At 38.9% G+C, this 21,248-nt stretch overlaps 3 long non-coding RNA genes across 3 annotated transcripts; all 3 read right to left on the reverse strand.

Moving 5' to 3' along the window:
• LOC132198651 (uncharacterized) lies at positions 1-5,501 on the reverse strand. Its single transcript, XR_009442003.1, has 6 exons — positions 4,293-5,501; positions 3,576-3,720; positions 2,506-2,653; positions 1,430-1,577; positions 716-860; positions 1-144 (listed from the first exon to the last, which is right to left on the reverse strand). It is a non-coding gene; the product is annotated as an uncharacterized LOC132198651 (long non-coding RNA).
• A 3,454-nt stretch (positions 5,502-8,955) lies between these two features.
• On the reverse strand, positions 8,956-12,058 carry LOC132198890 (uncharacterized). The gene is made up of 3 exons (XR_009442056.1): positions 11,863-12,058; positions 9,998-10,154; positions 8,956-9,851 (listed from the first exon to the last, which is right to left on the reverse strand). It is a non-coding gene; the product is annotated as an uncharacterized LOC132198890 (long non-coding RNA).
• Positions 12,059-14,400: 2,342 nt separating this feature from the next.
• Positions 14,401-21,027, reverse strand: LOC132198803 (uncharacterized). Its single transcript, XR_009442033.1, has 3 exons — positions 17,501-21,027; positions 14,746-14,964; positions 14,401-14,600 (listed from the first exon to the last, which is right to left on the reverse strand). It is a non-coding gene; the product is annotated as an uncharacterized LOC132198803 (long non-coding RNA).
• Between the last annotated feature and the right edge of the window lie 221 nt (positions 21,028-21,248).

Below are 21,248 nucleotides of genomic sequence, written 5' to 3' on the forward strand. Positions count from 1 at the left end.
AAAATATTAAGCCGGCTGCTTTACTCGATGTGCGTGGGTTGTTGAGGGTGGATTGAAAGTGAGGCACGCTTTGCAAATGATGTTGCTGCTCGGTGGGCTTGCATGGCTTGCTGAAAGACCAAAGAAGGGCCAGAGGGACGTCACCTATAAAAAAAATAATAATTAAAAGTGATTCAAACAGGAGACGAGCGAAGGAGAAAAAGGTGGACGACGAGCCGAGTGGGACAAACAAGCCAAGACACCCCTTGAAATTTTGTAAGGGATTGAAGATGTTGGTCAGGAAGAGAGAGAAGGCAAGGAAGGAAGATTTGAAGGTCACCCAGTAATTTAATCACAAATAAATCTAAAATTAAAGTGAAAAGGAATGAGCCATCTACGTTAATCTGGGTTTATGGGGTGGATGAGGGTGGAATTAGTGCAAGGCATGCTTTGAAAATGATGGGGCTGGTGCGTGGGCATGCAAGGATTGGTGAAATGTCAAGGAAGCGCGAGAGGAACGTCACGTATTAAAAAAAAAAATTAAAAGTGATTTCAGCATAGTTCATGCTAAAGCGTAAATAACGGACGTAGCGCCTTGAGGGTCAAAAAGGCCAAGGCACCCCTTGAAATTTTGTAAGGGATTGAGGATGTTGGTCAGGAAGAGAGAGAAGGCAAAGATGGGAGAGTTGAAGGTCACTTAGAAATTAAATAGAAAATAAATATAAAATTTACTTACAAAAATATTAAGCCGGCTGCTTTACTCGATGTGCGTGGGTTGTTGAGGGTGGATTGAAAGTGAGGCACGCTTTGCAAATGATGTTGCTGCTCGGTGGGCTTGCATGGCTTGCTGAAAGACCAAAGAAGGGCCAGAGGGACGTCACCTATTAAAAAAATAATAATTAAAAGTGATTCAAACAGTAGACGAGCGAAGGAGAAAAAGGCGGACGACGAGCCGAGTGGGACAAACAAGCCAAGACACCCCTTGAAATTTTGTAAGGGATTGAGGATGTTGGTCAGGAAGAGAGACAAGGCAAGGAAGGAAGATTTGAAGGTCACCCAGTAATTTAATCACAAATATATCTAAAATTAAAGTGAAAAGGAATGAGCCATCTACGTTAATCTGGGTTTAGGGGGTGGATGAGGGTGGAATTAGTGCAAGGCATGCTTTGAAAATGATGGGGCTGGTGCGTGGGCATGCAAGGATTGGTGAAATGTCAAGGAAGCGCGAGAGGAACGTCACGTATTAAAAAAATAAAAATTAAAAGTGATTTCAGCATAGTTCATGCTAAAGCATAAATAACGGACGTAGCGCCTTGAGGGTCAAAAAGGCCAAGGCACCCCTTGAAATTTTGTAAGGGATTGAGGATGTTGGTCAGGAAGAGAGAGAAGGCAAAGATGGGAGAGTTGAAGGTCACTTAGAAATTAAATAGAAAATAAATATAAAATTTACTTAAAAAATATTAAGCCGGCTGCTTTACTCGATGTGCGTGGGTTGTTGAGGGTGGATTGAAAGTGAGGCACGCTATGCACATGATGTTGCTGCTCGGTGGGCTTGCATGGCTTGCTTAAAGACCAAAGAAGGGCCAGAGGAACGTCACCTATTAAAAAAATAATAATTAAAAGTGATTCAAACAGGAGACGAGCGAAGGAGAAAAAGGTGGACGACAAGCCGAGTGGGACAAACAGGCCAAGGCACCCCTTGAAATTTTGTAAGGGATATAGGATGTTGGTCAGGAAGAGAGAGAAGGCAAGGAAGGAAGATTTGATGGTCACCCAGTAATTTAATGACAAATAAATCTAAAATTAATGTGAAAAGGAATGAGCCATCTACGTTAATCTGGGTTTAGGGGGTGGATGAGGGTGGAATTAGTGCAAGGCATGCTTTGAAAATGATGGGGCTGGTGCGTGGGCATGCAAGGATTAGTGAAATGTCAAGGACGCGCGAGAGGAACGTCACCTATTAAAAAAATAAAAATTAAAAGTGATTTCAGCATAGTTCATGCTAAAGCGTAAATAACGGACGTAGCGCCTTGAGGGTCAAAAAGGCCAAGGCACCCCTTGAAATTTTGTAAGGGATTGAGGATGTTGGTCAGGAAGAGAGACAAGGCAAGGAAGGAAGATTTGAAGGTCACCCAGTAATTTAATCACAAATAAATCTAAAATTAAAGTGAAAAGGAATGAGCCATCTACGTTAATCTGGGTTTAGGGGGTGGATGAGGGTGGAATTAGTGCAAGGCATGCTTTGAAAATGATGGGGCTGGTGCGTGGGCATGCAAGGATTGGTGAAATGTCAAGGAAGCGCGAGAGGAACGTCACGTATTAAAAAAATAAAAATTAAAAGTGATTTCAGCATAGTTCATGCTAAAGCATAAATAACGGACGTAGCGCCTTGAGGGTCAAAAAGGCCAAGGCACCCCTTGAAATTTTGTAAGGGATTGAGGATGTTGGTCAGGAAGAGAGAGAAGGCAAAGATGGGAGAGTTGAAGGTCACTTAGAAATTAAATAGAAAATAAATATAAAATTTACTTAAAAAATATTAAGCCGGCTGCTTTACTCGATGTGCGTGGGTTGTTGAGGGTGGATTGAAAGTGAGGCACGCTATGCACATGATGTTGCTGCTCGGTGGGCTTGCATGGCTTGCTTAAAGACCAAAGAAGGGCCAGAGGAACGTCACCTATTAAAAAAATAATAATTAAAAGTGATTCAAACAGGAGACGAGCGAAGGAGAAAAAGGTGGACGACAAGCCGAGTGGGACAAACAGGCCAAGGCACCCCTTGAAATTTTGTAAGGGATATAGGATGTTGGTCAGGAAGAGAGAGAAGGCAAGGAAGGAAGATTTGATGGTCACCCAGTAATTTAATGACAAATAAATCTAAAATTAATGTGAAAAGGAATGAGCCATCTACGTTAATCTGGGTTTAGGGGGTGGATGAGGGTGGAATTAGTGCAAGGCATGCTTTGAAAATGATGGGGCTGGTGCGTGGGCATGCAAGGATTAGTGAAATGTCAAGGACGCGCGAGAGGAACGTCACCTATTAAAAAAATAAAAATTAAAAGTGATTTCAGCATAGTTCATGCTAAAGCGTAAATAACGGACGTAGCGCCTTGAGGGTCAAAAAGGCAAAGGCACCCCTTGAAATTTTGAAAGGGATTGAGGATGTTAGTCAGGAAGAGAGAGAAGGCTAAGATGGGAGAGTTGAAGGTCAATCAGTAATTTAATCACAAATAAATCTAAAATTAATGTGAAAAGGAATGAGCCATCTACGTTAATCTGGGTTTAGGGGGTGGATGAGGGTGGAATTAGTGCAAGGCATGCTTTGAAAATGATGGGGCTGGTGCGTGGGCATGCAAGGATTGGTGAAATGTCAAGGAAGCGCGAGAGGAACGTCACGTATTAAAAAAAAAAAATTAAAAGTGATTTCAGCATAGTTCATGCTAAAGCGTAAATATAGGACGTAGCGCCTTGAGGGTCAAAGCACCCCTTGAAATTTTGTAAGGGATTGAGGATGTTGGTCAGGAAGAGAGAGAAGGCAAAGATGGGAGAGTTGAAGGTCACTTAGAAATTAAATAGAAAATAAATATAAAATTTACTTACAAAAATACTAAGCCGGCTGCTTTACTCGATGTGCGTGGGTTGTTGAGGGTGGATTGAAAGTGAGGCACGCTTTGCAAATGATGTTGCTGCTCGGTGGGCTTGCATGGCTTGCTGAAAGACCAAAGAAGGGCAAGAGGGACGTCACCTATTAAAAAAATAATAATTAAAAGTGATTCAAACAGGAGACGAGCGAAGGAGAAAAAGGTGGACGACGAGCCGAGTGGGACAAACAAGCCAAGACACCCCTTGAAATTTTGTAAGGGATTGAGGATGTTGGTCAGGAAGAGAGAGAAGGCAAGGAAGGAAGATTTGAAGGTCACCCAGTAATTTAATCACAAATAAATCTAAAATTAAAGTGAAAAGGAATGAGCCATCTACGTTAATCTGGGTTTAGGGGGTGGATGAGGGTGGAATTAGTGCAAGGCATGCTTTGAAAATGATGGGGCTGGTGCGTGGGCATGCAAGGATTGGTGAAATGTCAAGGAAGCGCGAGAGGAACGTCACGTATTAAAAAAAAAAAAAATAAAAGTGATTTCAGCATGGTTCATGCTAAAGCGTAAATAACGGACGTAGCGCCTTGAGGGTCAAAAAGGCCAAGGCACCCCTGAAATTTTGTAAGGGATTGAGGATGTTGGTCAGGAAGAGAGAGAAGGCAAAGATGGGAGAGTTGAAGGTCACTTAGAAATTAAATAGAAAATAAATATAAAATTTACTTACAAAAATATTAAGCCGGCTGCTTTACTCGATGTGCGTGGGTTGTTGAGGGTGGATTGAAAGTGAGGCACGCTTTGCAAATGATGCTGCTGCTCGGTGGGCTTGCATGGCTTGCTGAAAGACCAAAGAAGGGCCAGAGGAACGTCACCCATTAAAGAAATATTAATTAAAAGTGATTCAAACAGGAGACGAGCGAAGGAGAAAAAGGTGGACGACGAGCCGAGTGGGACAAACAGGCCAAGGCACCCCTTGAAATTTTGTAAGGGATTGAGGATGTTGGTCAGGAAGAGAGAGAAGGCAAGGAAGGAAGATTTGAAGGTCACCCAGTAATTTAATCACAAATAAATCTAAAATTAATGTGAAAAGGAATGAGACATCTACGTTAATCTGGGTTTAGGGGGTGGATGAAGGTGGAATTAGTGCAAGGCATGCTTTGAAAATGATGGGGCTGGTGCGTGGGCATGCAAGGATTGGTGAAATGTCAAGGAAGCGCGAGAGGAACGTAACGTATTAAAAAAAAAAATTAAAAGTGATTTCAGCATAGTTCATGCTAAAGCGTAAATAACGGACGTAGCGCCTTGAGGGTCAAAAAGGCCAAGGCACCCCTTGAAATTTTGTAAGGGATTGAGGATGTTGGTCAGGAAGAGAGAGAAGGCAAAGATGGGAGAGTTGAAGGTCACTTAGAAATTAAATAGAAAATAAATATAAAATTTACTTACAAAAATATTAAGCCGGCTGCTTTACTCGATGTGCGTGGGTTGTTGAGGGTGGATTGAAAGTGAGGCACGCTTTGCAAATGATGTTGCTGCTCGGTGGGCTTGCATGGCTTGCTGAAAGACCAAAGAAGGGCCAGAGGAACGTCACCTATTAAAAAAATAATAATTAAAAGTGATTCAAACAGGAGACGAGCGAAGGAGAAAAAGGTGGACGACGAGCCGAGTGGGACAAACAGGCCAAGGCACCCCTTGAAATTTTGTAAGGGATTGAGGATGTTGGTCAGGAAGAGAGAGAAGGCAAGGAAGGAAGATTTGATGGTCACCCAGTAATTTAATCACAAATAAATCTAAAATTTATGTGAAAAGGAATGAGCCATCTACGTTAATCTGGGTTTAGGGGGTGGATGAGGGTGGAATTAGTGCAAGGCATGCTTTGAAAATGATGGGGCTGGTGCGTGGGCATGCAAGGATTAGTGAAATGTCAAGGACGCGCGAGAGGAACGTCACCTATTAAAAAAATAAAAATTTAAAGTGATTTCAGCATAGTTCATGCTAAAGCGTAAATAACGCGTAGCGCCTTTAGGGGCAAAAAGGCCAAGGCACCCCTTGAAATTTTGTAAGGGATTGAGGATGTTGGTCAGGAAGAGAGAGAAGGCAAAGATGGGAGAGTTGAAGGTTAATCAGTAATTTAATCACAAATAAATCTAAAATTAATGTGAAAAGGAATGAGCCATCTACGTTAATCTGGGTTTAGGGGGTGGATGAGGGTGGAATTAGTGCAAGGCATGCTTTGAAAATGATGGGGCTGGTGCGTGGGCATGCAAGGATTGGTGAAAAGTCAAGGAAGCGCGAGAGGAACGTCACCTATTAAAAAAATAAAAATTAAAAGTGATTTCAGCATAGTTCATGCTAAAGCGTAAATAACGGACGTAGCGCCTTGAGGGTCAAAAAGGCCAAGGCACCCCTTGAAATTTTGTAAGGGATTGAGGATGTTGGTCAGGAAGAGAGAGAAGGCAAAGATGGGAGAGTTGAAGGTCACTTAGAAATTAAATAGAAAATAAATATAAAATTTACTTACAAAAATATTAAGCCGGCTGCTTTACTCGATGTGCGTGGGTTGTTGAGGGTGGATTGAAAGTGAGGCACGCTTTGCAAATGATGTTGCTGCTCGGTGGGCTTGCATGGCTTGCTGAAAGACCAAAGAAGGGCCAGAGGAACGTCACCTATTAAAAAAATAATAATTAAAAGTGATTCAAACAGGAGACGAGCGAAGGAGAAAAAGGTGGACGACGAGCCGAGTGGGACAAACAGGCCAAGGACCCCCTTGAAATTTTGTAAGGTATTGAGGATGTTGGTCAGGAAATGAGAGAAGGCAAGGAAGGAAGATTTGATGGTCACCCAGTAATTTAATCACAAATAAATCTAAAATTAATGTGAAAAGGAATGAGCCATCTACGTTAATCTGGGTTGAGGGGGTGGATGAGGGTGGAATTAGTGCAAGGCATGCTTTGAAAATGATGGGGCTGGTGCGTGGGCATGCAAGGATTGGTGAAATGTCAAGGAAGCGCGAGACGAACGTCACCTATTAAAAAAATAAAAATTAAAAGTGTTCAGTATAGTTCATGCTAAAGCAAAAATAATGGACGTAGCGCCTTGAGGGTCAAAAAGGCCAAGGCACCCCTTGAAATTTTGTAAGGGATTGAGGATGTTGGTCAGGAAGAGAGAGAAGGCAAAGATGGGAGAGTTGAAGGTCACTTAGAAATTAAATAGAAAATAAATATAAAATTTACTTACAAAAATACTAAGCCGGCTGCTTTACTCGATGTGCGTGGGTTGTTGAGGGTGGATTGAAAGTGAGGTACGCTTTGCAAATGATGTTGCTGCTCGGTGGGCTTGCATGGCTTGCTGAAAGACCAAAGAAGGGCCAGAGGAACGTCACCTATTAAAAAAATAATAATTAAAAGTGATTCAAACAGGAGACGAGCGAAGGAGAAAAAGGTGGACGACGAGCCGAGTGGGACAAACAGGCCAAGGCACCCCTTGAAATTTTGTAAGGGATTGAGGATGTTGGTCAGGAAGAGAGAGAAGGCAAGGAAGGAAGATTTGAAGGTCACCCAGTAATTTAATCACAAATAAATCTAAAATTAATGTGAAAAGGAATGAGCCATCTACGTTAATCTGGGTTTAGGGGGTGGATGAGGGTGGAATTAGTGCAAGGCATGCTTTGAAAATGATGGGGCTGGTGCGTGGGCATGCAAGGATTGGTGAAATGTCAAGGAAGCGCGAGAGGAACGTCACGTATTAAAAAAAAAAAAAAATTAAAAGTGATTTCAGCATAGTTCATGCTAAAGCGTAAATAACGCGTAGCGCCTTTAGGGGCAAAAAGGCCAAGGCACCCCTTGAAATTTTGTAAGGGATTGAGGATGTTGGTCAGGAAGAGAGAGAAGGCAAAGATGGGAGAGTTGAAGGTCACTTAGAAATTAAATAGAAAAAAAATATAAAATTTACTTACAAAAATATTAAGCCGGCTGCTTTACTCGATGTGCGTGGGTTGTTGAGGGTGGATTGAAAGTGAGGCACGCTTTGCAAATGATGTTGCTGCTCGGTGGGCTTGCATGGCTTGCTGAAAGACCAAAGAAGGGCCAGAGGAACGTCACCTATTAAAAAAATAATAATTAAAAGTGATTCAAACAGGAGACGAGCGAAGGAGAAAAAGGTGGACGACGAGCCGAGTGGGACAAACAGGCCAAGGCACCCCTTGAAATTTTGTAAGGGATTGAGGATGTTGGTCAGGAAGAGAGAGAAGGCAAGGAAGGAAGATTTGAAGGTCACCCAGTAATTTAATCACAAATAAATCTAAAATTAATGTGAAAAGGAATGAGCCATCTACGTTAATCTGGGTTTAGGGGGTGGATGAGGGTGGAATTAGTGCAAGGCATGCTTTGAAAATGATGGGGCTGGTGCGTGGGCATGCAAGGATTGGTGAAATGTCAAGGAAGCGCGAGAGGAACGTCACGTATTAAAAAAAAAAAAAAATTAAAAGTGATTTCAGCATAGTTCATGCTAAAGCGTAAATAACGCGTAGCGCCTTTAGGGGCAAAAAGGCCAAGGCACCCCTTGAAATTTTGTAAGGGATTGAGGATGTTGGTCAGGAAGAGAGAGAAGGCAAAGATGGGAGAGTTGAAGGTTAATCAGTAATTTAATCACAAATAAATCTAAAATTAATGTGAAAAGGAATGAGCCATCTACGTTAATCTGGGTTTAGGGGGTGGATGAGGGTGGAATTAGTGCAAGGCATGCTTTGAAAATGATGGGGCTGGTGCGTGGGCATGCAAGGATTGGTGAAATGTCAAGGACGCGCGAGAGGAACGTCACCTATTAAAAAAATAAAAATTAAAAGTGATTTCAGCATAGTTCATGCTAAAGCGTAAATAACGGACGTAGCGCCTTGAGGGTCAAAAAGGCCAAGGCACCCCTTGAAATTTTGTAAGGGATTGAGGATTTTGGTCAGGAAATGAGAGAAGGCAAGGAAGGAAGATTTGATGGTCACCCAGTAATTTAATCACAAATAAATCTAAAATTAATGTGAAAAGGAATGAGCCATCTACGTTAATCTGGGTTTAGGGGGTGGATGAGGGTGGAATTAGTGCAAGGCATGCTTTGAAAATGATGGGGCTGGTGCGTGGGCATTCAAGGATTGGTGAAATGTCAAGGAAGCGCGAGACGAACGTCACCTATTAAAAAAATAAAAATTAAAAGTGTTCAGCATAGTTCATGCTAAAGCAAAAATAATGGACGTAGCGCCTTGAGGGTCAAAAAGGCCAAGGCACCCCTTGAAATTTTGTAAGGGATTGAGGATGTTGGTCAGGAAGAGAGAGAAGGCAAAGATGGGAGAGTTGAAGGTCACTTAGAAATTAAATAGAAAATAAATATAAAATTTACTTACAAAAATACTAAGCCGGCTGCTTTACTCGATGTGCGTGGGTTGTTGAGGGTGGATTGAAAGTGAGGCACGCTTTGCAAATGATGTTGCTGCTCGGTGGGCTTGCATGGCTTGCTGAAAGACCAAAGAAGGGCCAGAGGAACGTCACCTATTAAAAAAATAATAATTAAAAGTGATTCAAACAGGAGACGAGCGAAGGAGAAAAAGGTGGACGACGAGCCGAGTGGGACAAACAGGCCAAGGCACCCCTTGAAATTTTGTAAGGGATTGAGGATGTTGGTCAGGAAGAGAGAGAAGGCAAAGATGGGAGAGTTGTAGGTTAATCAGTAATTTAATCACAAATAAATCTAAAATTAATGTGAAAAGGAATGAGCCATCTACGTTAATCTGGGTTTAGGGGGTGGATGAGGGTGGAATTAGTGCAAGGCATGCTTTGAAAATGATGGGGCTGGTGCGTGGGCATGCAAGGATTGGTGAAATGTCAAGGACGCGCGAGAGGAACGTCACCTGTTAAAAAAATAATAATTAAAAGTGATTCAAACAGGAGACGAGCGAAGGAGAAAAAGGTGGACGACGAGCCGAGTGGGACAAACAGGCCAAGGCACCCCTTGAAATTTTTTAAGGGATTGAGGATGTTGGTCAGGAAGAGAGGGAAGGCAAGGAAGGAAGATTTGAAGGTCACCCAGTAATTTAATCACAAATAAATCTAAAATTAATGCTGCGAGCTGCCAGACTTTCTGGGCTGATTTTGCCGAGTATTTGAGCACCAGTGGCCTCCATTCATTTAAAGGCAGGGAGCAGGACGCCCTGATAAAGGTTGCTGCCACTTGAAGACTCTGCTGGAGTCTCCGATGCTAAAATTGTCGTGCACCGACCGGCCGCAAATGGGCGGACTGGCCTCTCCTGGCAAAAAAAAAATGGCCATTGAGATGAAAATAAAACTTGATCAACTTCGAAGCATTGAAGAGACATCAATTAAGAGACATTTAAGAATGTTTAAATCGTCCCAAAAAATTAAAAAAAATTCCAACTGAATTATTTTTACAAACCAACAAATGACGAGCGACTCGTTCCGAGCTTCCAGGCTTTCTAGTCGGGACTTCATGGAGTGTATGGGCACCAGGTGCCTCCTCTCATTGAAGGGCATCCCTGCAGAAGGATGGTGCCACTGAAGACTGTGCTTGACTGTGCTGGTGCTTGACGAGGCTACAACAGTAAAAATAAATTTTTTTATATTTGAGAATTAAAAAAAAAATTATTGTCACCAGCTGGTGAATTCAAGAGCTAAATTAACTAGCGGGTGATGTTTTTTTTATTTATTTTTTTTTTTAAATTTTTGTAAAATGAAAATTAATGTATAAATTATAAATAACATTAGTTTAATTTAATTAAATTTAAGTTCTTATAATTAAAAAAAGGGGAATTTTATGATTATTTTATAAATAAAATTAATTTTAATAAAATAAATTGAAATTTTTTTTCATTTGTAAATTAAAAAAAAAAAACAATTGGCACTAGCTGGTGAATCCACCAGCTAAATCCACCAGCTGGTGATGTTTTTTTTTAAATTTATAAAAATTGAAATTTAATTTAAAAATAAAAATCATTAATATTAATTAAATTTAAGTTTTAAAAAATGGGATTAATTTTATAAATAAAATTTATATTAATAAATTAAATTCAACTTTTTTAAATATAAGGAATATTAAAAAAAAAAAAAATATTCACCAGCTGGTGATGTTTTTTTTTTAAATTTTAAAAATCGCAATATAAATCATAAATAAAACTAATATAAATATAAAAATTTAATTTTTATAAAATTTAGAAAAAAAATTAAATTTATAAATGTTTTATAAATAAAATTAATGTTAATATACTAAATTTAAATTTGTTTAAATTTGTAAATTTAAAAAAAAAAAATAATTGTCACCAGCTGGAGAATTCACCAGCAATATTCACCATTTGAATTAAAAAGCTCAATTTACCAGCTCAATTCACCAGCTGGTGAATTAAGCTGGTGAGGTTTTTTTTTATTTTTTATAATTATTAAAAATTGTAATTTAATTTATAAATAAATTAATTTAAATTAATTAACTTTTAATTTATAATTCGAAATTTAAAAAAAAAAAATTGTCACCAGCTGGTGAATTCACAGGCTCAATTCACAAGCTGATGAGGTTTTTTTTTTAATTATCAAAAATTGAAGTATAATTTATAAATAAAATTTATTTAAAATAATTAAATTTTAATTGTTAAAAAACAATAAAAGGGATTAATATTATATAAATAAACTTAATACTAATTAATTAAATTAAATTTTTTTAATTAAAAAACTTAAAAAAAATTATAGTCACCAGCTGGTGAATTCACCAGCTTAATTAACCATTAGAATTAAAACGCTCAATTTACCAACTGAATTTAGCTGGTGAATTAAGCTGGTTAATTAAGGTGGTGAATTCACCAGCTAAATACACCAGCAGGGGATGTTTTTTTATTTTTTTAAAATTTTAAAAAATGAAATATATTTTATCAATAAAATTTTTTAAAATACTTAAATTTTAATTTTTAAAAAAGGGATAAATTTTATAAATATTTAGAAATAAAATTAAGATTCATTAATTTAATTCTAATTTTTTTAAATTTTTTTAAAATTTTTAAAAAAAAATTGGCACCAGCTGGTGAATTCAATTGTTGAATTCACCAGCTGAATCCACCAGCTGGTGATGTTTTTTTTTAAATTTATAAAAATTTAAATTTTATTTAAAAATAAAATTAATTAATTTTAATTAAATTTAGGTTTTAAAAAATTTAAGAAATGGGATTAATTTTATAAATAAAATTAATATTAATAGATTAAATTAAACTTCTTCCCAAAAAATTAATAAAAAAATCCAACTGAATTAATCTGACATACCTGCCGATTACGAGTGACTCGCTGCGAGCTGCCAGACTTTCTGGGCTGATTTTGCAGAGTATTTGAGCACCAGTGGCCTCCATTCATTCAAAGGCAGGGAGCAGGACGCCCTGATAAAGGTTGCTGCCACTTGAAGACTCTGCTGGAGTCTCCGATGCTAAAATCGTCGTGCACCGACCGGCCGCAAATGGGCGGACTGGCCTCTCCTGGCAAAAAAAAAAAATGGCCATTGAGATGAAAATAAAACTTGATCAACTTCGAAGCATTGAAGAGACATCAATTAAGAGACATTTAAGAATGTTTAAATCGTCCCAAAAAATTAAAAAAATTCCAACTGAATTATTTTTACAAACCAACAAATGACGAGCGACTCGTTCCGAGCTTCCAGGCTTTCTAGTCGGGACTTCATGGAGTGTATGGGCACCAGGTGCCTCCTCTCATTGAAGGGCAGCGTGCAGGACGCCCTGCAGAAGGATGGTGCCACTGAAGACTGTGCTTGACTGTGCTGGTGCTTGACGAGGCTACAACAGTCTTCAGCGGAGATGCATGCACAGGAGGCGGCCTGGCATCGCCTGGAAAATTAAAGGCCATTGAGCAACTTAAGAGAGTCATAGGGTATCAATTAAAACTAATTCTGAATGAATAAATCAGCTGGTTATTTTTAATTTTCATAAAATTTCCAAAAAATTAAACGTAATTTATAAATAAAATGATTTAAATTTAATTATATTTTATTTTTATAAAATTTTAAAAAACGGGATTAATTTTATAAATATTTCATACATAAAATTAATATGAATTAGTTAATACAATAAGTTAATGAATTAATATAAATAAAAATAAATTTTTTTATATTTGAGAATTAAAAAAAAAAATTATTGTCACCAGCTGGTGAATTCAAGAGCTAAATTAACTAGCGGGTGATGTTTTTTTTATTTATTTTTTTTTTTAAATTTTTGTAAAATGAAAATTAATGTATAAATTATAAATAACATTAGTTTAATTTAATTAAATTTAAGTTCTTATAATTAAAAAAAGGGGGAATTTTATAATTATTTTATAAATAAAATTAATTTTAATAAATTAAATTGAAATTTTTTTTCATATGTAAATTAAAAAAAAAACAATTGGCACTAGCTGGTGAATCCACCAGCTAAATCCACCAGCTGGTGATGTTTTTTTTTAAATTTATAAAAATTGAAATTTAATTTAAAAATAAAAATCATTAATATTAATTAAATTTAAGTTTTAAAAAATGGGATTAATTTTATAAATAAAATTTATATTAATAAATTAAATTCAACTTTTTTAAATATAAGGAATATTAAAAAAAAAAAAAATATTCACCAGCTGGTGATGTTTTTTTTTTAAATTTTAAAAATCGCAATATAAATCATAAATAAAACTAATATAAATATAAAAATTTAATTTTTATAAAATTTAGAAAAAAAATTAAATTTATAAATGTTTTATAAATAAAATTAATGTTAATATACTAAATTTAAATTTGTTTAAATTTGTAAATTTAAAAAAAAAAATAATTGTCACCAGCTGGAGAATTCACCAGCAATATTCACCATTTGAATTAAAAAGCTCAATTTACCAGCTCAATTCACCAGCTGGTGAATTAAGCTGGTGAGGTTTTTTTTTATTTTTTATAATTATTAAAAATTGTAATTTAATTTATAAATATATTAATTTAAATTAATTAACTTTTAATTTATAATTCGAAATTTAAAAAAAAAAAATTGTCACCAGCTGGTGAATTCACAGGCTCAATTCACAAGCTGATGAGGTTTTTTTTTTAATTATCAAAAATTGAAGTATAATTTATAAATAAAATTTATTTAAAATAATTAAATTTTAATTGTTAAAAAACAATAAAAGGGATTAATATTATATAAATAAACTTAATACTAATTAATTAAATTAAATTTTTTTAATTAAAAAACTTAAAAAAAATTATAGTCACCAGCTGGTGAATTCACCAGCTTAATTAACCATTAGAATTAAAACGCTCAATTTACCAACTGAATTTAGCTGGTGAATTAAGCTGGTTAATTAAGGTGGTGAATTCACCAGCTAAATACACCAGCAGGGGATGTTTTTTTATTTTTTTAAAATTTTAAAAAATGAAATATATTTTATCAATAAAATTTTTTAAAATACTTAAATTTTAATTTTTAAAAAAGGGATAAATTTTATAAATATTTAGAAATAAAATTAAGATTCATTAATTTAATTCTAATTTTTTTAAATTTTTTTAAAATTTTTAAAAAAAAATTGGCACCAGCTGGTGAATTCAATTGTTGAATTCACCAGCTGAATCCACCAGCTGGTGATGTTTTTTTTTAAATTTATAAAAATTTAAATTTTATTTAAAAATAAAATTAATTAATTTTAATTAAATTTAGGTTTTAAAAAATTTAAGAAATGGGATTAATTTTATAAATAAAATTAATATTAATAGATTAAATTAAACTTCTTCCCAAAAAATTAATAAAAAAATCCAACTGAATTAATCTGACATACCTGCCGATTACGAGTGACTCGCTGCGAGCTGCCAGACTTTCTGGGCTGATTTTGCAGAGTATTTAAGCGCCAGTGGCCTCCAGTCATTCAAGGGCACGGAGCAGGACGCCCTGATAAAGGTTGCCGCCACTTGAAGACTCTGCTGGAGTCTCCGATGCTAAAATCGTCGTGCACCGACCGGCCGCAAATGGGCGGACTGGCCTGTCCTGGCAAAAAAAAAATGGCCATTGAGATGAAAATAAAACTTGATCAACTTCGAAGCATTGAAAATACATCAATTAAGAGACATTTAAGAATGTTTAAATCGTCCCAAAAAATTAAAAAAATTCCAACTGAATTATTTTTACAAACCAACAAATGACGAGCGACTCGTTCCGAGCTTCCAGGCTTTCTAGTCGGGACTTCATGGAGTGAATGGGCACCAGGTGCCTCCTCTCATTGAAGGGTAGTGTGCAGGACGCCCTGCAGAAGGATGGTGCCACTGAAGACTGTGCTTGACTGTGCTGGTGCTTGACGAGGCTACAACAGTCTTCAGCGGAATTGCATGCACAGGAGGCGGCCTGGCATCGCCTGGAAAATTAAAGGCCATTGAGTTTAAAAAATTTCATGAGCAACTTAAGAGAGTCATAGGGTATCAATTAAAACTAATTCTGAGTGAATAAATCATCCCCAAAAATTATTAAAAAAATCCGACTGAATTAATTTCACAAACGAGCTAGCGTCCGAACCTCCACCTGCCCTTGTTGTTCTTTTTCCGCCGACGTCGTGCGTACTTGAATGTGGGGCCCACGGCCCTCGGCATGGGCCCATTTCGAGCCCTAACCGCGACACCCCGACCAACGAACTTTTCGCTTGGTCGCTCGAGTGAAAAGTGGGGCGTCGGCGTCTCTCTCTGCGGCCTGCGATGCTTTTTTGTTTGACCCGCGAAGAAGCATCGTGAAGTTAGCCAGAGATCCTAGCCAGTCATCGGAAGTTAGCTAGTTGGCTGGAAATTGGCCACTCGCGTCATTTTGGCGGATGTATCGAATATCGATTCCCGATTTTTTAAAGTGGAGAGCGTAGGGGAGGTGACTTTTTATCGCAACGTTTTACAGTTGACCTTCTAATATTCTTCTCATACACCAAGTCGCAGCAATAAATCGCAGTGTTCTAAAAGAGCACGGAGGAAGGAATATGAGAAGCTAATTTGAAAAACAGTTCCAATGGCCTTAAAAAAATTTTATTTAAAAGTAAATACAACGAAAATTAATCACGTCGAGGGACGCATGGATAAAACGGGTAAAACTAAAAATATTATAAATTCCGTACGCTTATCATGTACATTATTTGCAAATTTTTTACTGCGAATTTTGAACAAAAAAAATATTTAAATTTAATCTACATTCTAAATATGTAAAATAGGCAACTTCACTTTCACGCAATTTCAAATATTAAAAATTAAAACAATAAATTTAAGAAAAATTTTGCGCTAAAACCATGCATTGGAGTAAAATGAAATTATAATCGAAAATAACCTTCATCATCCTGTCTATAAAATCTGCCAGCAATCGATGGCCGCGTAACTGTTTTTTTCAAAAGAAAAAGTTAATGTTATCTTGTATGATTTCTCAAATGCTTTTGGCACTCTTCATCCACCTTTCCTTGTATATAAATTAAAACAGTACGGTCTAAATGAGAACTTGCTCTCGTGGTTGGACTGCTTATTATCAAATAGGAAACAATTTGTACAACTTAAGAACCTTGGCTGTGATGGATACGAGGCGTTTATTAACTCGCAGGGGTGTGCCGCAAGGCACAGTTCTCGGCCCAATTGGGTTTTCCATGTATTTTGTATTTAAATGATATTCCCCTTGCTGTATTCTTGGCCCTCCTGATTTTGTTCGCCGACGACTCAACGGCTGTAGTCAAGGGAGAGTCTTTCCCTGAGGTCAATAATAAAACGGTGGCTGTCAATGAAAGTTTTGTCAGCGTTGCTAATGATAATTTTTTGAGGATTAATTCACAAAAATCAAAGATATTACAAATACACACTAGCCAAACAAAAAAACTAGTTCAACCTGATGTTAAGATTGAAGATAAAAATATTGAAATCTGTAAATCTGGTAAACTTCTGGGAGAACAAATAAATGATACACTAAACTGGAACGACCAGTGTGATAAGGTTGTTAGCAAAATGAGAGGAGTCTCTCATGTGTTCACTAGACTGATATACAAGGTGTCAGATAATATTCTTAAATTGATCTTCTTTGCTCATGTCCAAAGTCATATAATGTATGGAATTGTAATTTGGGGGGCTCCAGCCATTTAATAAAGGTATTCAGAGCACAGAAAAGAGCGCTGAGAGCTATGGCGGGCATTCCTTACTGGAGATCTAATGAAGCGTTGGATACTTGTAAACCATTATTTGTTAAATATAATATCATGACCGTGCCATCGTTGTATATACTTGAATGTATAAAATTCTTAGTGCAAAACAGAAATCTATTTCGGAAATATAGTGATACTGTAGATACGAGGAGAGTGACTAGACATAATCAGACTAATCTTTGCTGTAACGATTTGGTTGTGAAAGAAGTTAAGCTCAAGAAAACTGTAGAAAACCCAGAAATCATGATCCCCAGAATTTTTAATGCATTACCTAAATCTTTAAAATTCCTTGAAAATGACGAGGCTCTTGTAAAAATGGTGAAAGCTTTTGTATAGGAACATCAATTCTATGACCTGAACGAATTTTATCGTTTAAATAATAATGTATATTGACTTATTTTAAAAAGCTGATATTACTATGTATATTATGTGGTATAAAATGCTTAACAAAATAAACAAATCTTGAATCTTAATAAAAATAATTAAGAGTCATTAAATTTTACTCGGGGCGGCATTGAACACAAACTATGCATTGGAAGTTAATGAAATTTTAATCAAAGTTACCCTTCATCATCCTGAACAAGAAAAACACCCAACCATCGATGGCCGCATCAGTTTTTTAACAAAAAAATTTGAAAGTTAGAAAAAATGGAAAAAATGCAATAATAAAACTAGATTTGAATGTATAAATCTTCCCAAAAAATTAATAAAAAAATCCAACTGAATTAATCTGACATACCTGCCGATGACGAGTGACTCGCTGCGAGCTGCCAGACTTTCTGAGCTGATTTTGCCGAGTATTTGAGCACCAGTGGCCTCCATTCATTCAAAGGCAGGGAGCAGGACGCCCTGATAAAGGTTGCTGCCACTTGAAGACTCTGCTGGAGTCTCCGATGCTAAAATCGTCGTGCACCGACCGGCCGCAAATGGGCGGACTGGCCTCTCCTGGCAAAAAAAAATGGCCATTGAGATGAAAAATGGCCATTGAGATGTGAGGAGTCGAGGCTGACATCGGCCGGTGTGCACGCGTGTGTCGGGAGCTCCAGCTTAATCGAGAAAAAAGGGTGGTTTTTGCCCACTCCCGACCTGCACACTCGGCACAGGGTACCGTGGATATCCTAGCAGCGCCCGGGGGCGGCCAGGCGCGTGCCCTGCCCTGCGGGGGTGGGTAAACGGTCTGAGGTACGTTAGAGGGTCCGACGGGCGCTGCTCAGCGGAGACTCACCTTTCCCCCCGAGTGAAAAGTTTCCACTTTGTTGTCCGACAGTGCTCCGGCCTCGTGTGTGTGAAACATGGTAGCGGGCAAGGGAGTGGTGCTCGCCCTTTTTCTCGTCGCCCTTTTCCCGCTGCCAAAGGACGCTTTGCAGAAGAACCGCCAAGGTTATCGAGGGCAGTATGGTGTGTTCACGGTACGTTTCACATATCTCGAGACCATTGAAAAAAGTAGTGTGACATGTTGGTGCGCTGTCGGCAACTGTGCACGGTCAAAATGCACGAGCTGGAGAACGGTTTTGTTTGTGCGTGTGCTTGCACCCAGCACCGCTCGACGCAGGAATCGCAGGTATGCCCGGCATCGGCTCGACCTTTGGTCGCGTTTGCTGCTGCTCATCGCCCTCGCCGGTGACATTGAACTCAACCCGGGCCCCTGCGTGCTCTGCGACCGCGACGGCAGGAAGAATCAAATCAGGATAAAATGCGGTGAGTGTAAAAAGTTTTATCACTCGAGTTGTATGCGCTGGAGCCAAAAGGAGATAAAAAAGTTCAGGGGCAACGAAGATTTCGTCTGCTGGTCCTGCTCCCTGCCAAATTTCTCCGACTCGTTCATTAGCGCAGATACTCCTCCATTGAGTCCCCCTGCCGGCCAAAAATCCTCGTCTCGCAATAAAAATCGCACCTTCTACCGACTTTATTCGTTTAATGCTCGCTCTCTCTGCAATCGAAAAAGGCGCGCGGATATTCTCGCGGCAATTGACACAATCGACGCAGATCTTGTTTGCATTAATGAGACCTGGTTGTCTCCCGACGTTGGAGACAACGAAATTATGCCGTCAGATTACGTTGTTTTTCGTAATGATAGGAGAAGTGGTCGCCGTGCTGCCGGCGGAACCCTTATTGCCGCGCGCCCCGAGTTGCACCCCCGCCGCCTCCAACACCTTGAGGCAGGCGCGGAAGTAGTCTGGCTGGAAGTAAACATGGACAAATTAAAAATCTTGGTCGGCTCTGTATACAGAAGGCCAAACGCGACCGCTGCATACAATGACGAGCTAATAAATTCACTCGAACGGGTTGCTGAAGTAAAGCACGACTTTGACAGCGTCATTCTCACGGGCGATTTTAATCTGGACGTTAATTGGACGCATGACCCGCCAGTCGCCGGACTCGCACCCGCAGCAGAGTTTTTGGATATTTTTGACGACCTCTCATTGACACAATTTATTAAAGACGCAACGCGCACAACAGACTCCACATCAAAAATTCTTGACCTCGCCCTTTGTGACGCTGAGGGGTTAATTTCAAGGGCGGAAGTCACCCCTGGTGTGAGTGACCATGATGCAATTGTGCTTGAGTTAACTGTTCGGCGAGAAAAGCCCCGACGCGCCCGCCGAGAATATTTTGACTTTAAAAAAGTGGATTGGAATGAGCTTGGAGTTGAACTTTTCAGAAAATTGGAAAATCTGGAATTTAATTTCTGCTCAGTGAGTAAAGCTTGGGAGAAATGGCAGCAAATGTTTTTTGTTACCCTCGCCGAAATCGTTCCAAAGAAAATTGCCCGCCCGAAGAAACGAAAATGCACACCATGGCTCACAAAAGAGGTCAGCTCGCTTATGAGCAAACGAGACAAAATGTATGCAGCCTGGCGAAAAACAAAATCAGCTTTCTCACGTCTCGAGTTTGAAAAAGCGAGAAAATCTGTGCAGAAGGCAGTTCGACTGGCACGCGATAAGTGGATGTGGGATCTGGGCCGTGGACCAGGCGGAAATAAATTTTTCTGGAACTACGTGAAGGAGAAGAGTAAAGTTTCGCCTGCAGCCGCAGTGTTTGAAATTGATGGCGAGAAAGTGTCGAAGCCCGAGTTAGTCGCCTCCGCGTTCAGCCGTGCGTTTCTCAAGAATTTCAATACTGTGCAAAACTATTTCCCATTCGTGCGCCGATCACCTGCCAGCGCGGCGGCCCCAGTGTTAAGTGATTTCTCTGTTAGCGCAGCGAGTGTGTGCTCCCATCTGCGGCAAATAAAAACAAATGCAGCGACCGGCCCCGACAACGTGCCCGCGATTGTGCTGAATAAGTGTGCCGCCTCACTCGCCCCCAGCCTCGCTCGAATTTTCAATCTTTCCCTTCGGCAGGGTGCACTTCCAGAGGGGTGGAAAACGGCCGCAGTCACTCCTATTTTTAAGAGTGGGAAAAAGTGCTGCCTGGACAATTATCGCCCCATAAGTGTAACTTCATTAGTCGGAAAAATATTAGAAAGGTGCGTGCGAGACAGGGTTGAAAATTTTATAAACGAGAGCAAAATTATTCCCGACTGCCAACATGGGTTCAGGCAAAAAAGGTCATGCACCACACTTTTGTGCAAGACCTTTGACAGTTGGGCCTGCAGGCTGGACGAAAGAAGCGGGACGCACGTCCACGCCATCTTCTTGGACTGGGCCAAAGCCTTCGACCGCGTCCCGCATGACCGTCTGCTGTCCAAACTCGCCCACTATGGCGTCGGCGGCAACCTCCTAAATTGGCTGAAAAGTTTTTTGACCGACCGCAGCCAGTTCGTCGTGTATGGAGGAGCAAAATCAGAACCTGAAAGTGTCCTGTCCGGAGTCATCCAGGGCCGAACACGGGTTGCTGTCGGTGCAGCAGCAGCTTAAGTTTAATGACTTGATGTTTTTCAAGAAATGCACCAGTGGCGAGACTGACATGGACGCAAAGGCGAGAATCACCACCGGCCGAGTGATGAGAAATAGTGGCGGCGAGCACCGTTTAATTCTCCCAAAAGTGCGCACAGAGCTCGGTCGACAAAGTTTTTCTTTCCGAGTCGCGGATCAGTGGAATTCCCTGCCTTCTGCGTTAAAAAATTGTACGGTTCCTGAGTTTAAAATTGCATGCAAAATATATGTAACCCTTTGAATTTTTTTTTTCCCCACTTACGGCTCCAGTTCGGCGAGTAGGTTTAAGTTGGAAACACTTTTGCTTCCAAATTGAGCCTACGAGTTTTAGTAAGTTGTTTACTAGAGCTGGCTGCCAATTCTCTCCCAATGTGATTTTTTAATTTTCTGTTTGACTTGTTGCGAGAGAATAAATGAATTGAAATTGAAATTGAAAATAAAACTTGATCAACTTCGAAGCATTGAAGAGACATCAATTAAGAGACATTTAAGAATGTTTAAATCGTCCCAAAAAATTAAAAAAATTCCAACTGAATTATTTTTACAAACCAACAAATGACGAGCGACTCGTTCCGAGCTTCCAGGCTTTCTAGTCGGGACTTCATGGAG

Source organism: Neocloeon triangulifer, unplaced genomic scaffold, assembly GCF_031216515.1.
Source record: "Neocloeon triangulifer isolate White Clay Creek 2 clone unplaced genomic scaffold, ASM3121651v1 ptg000013l, whole genome shotgun sequence".
Lineage (NCBI taxonomy): Eukaryota > Metazoa > Arthropoda > Insecta > Ephemeroptera > Baetidae > Neocloeon > Neocloeon triangulifer.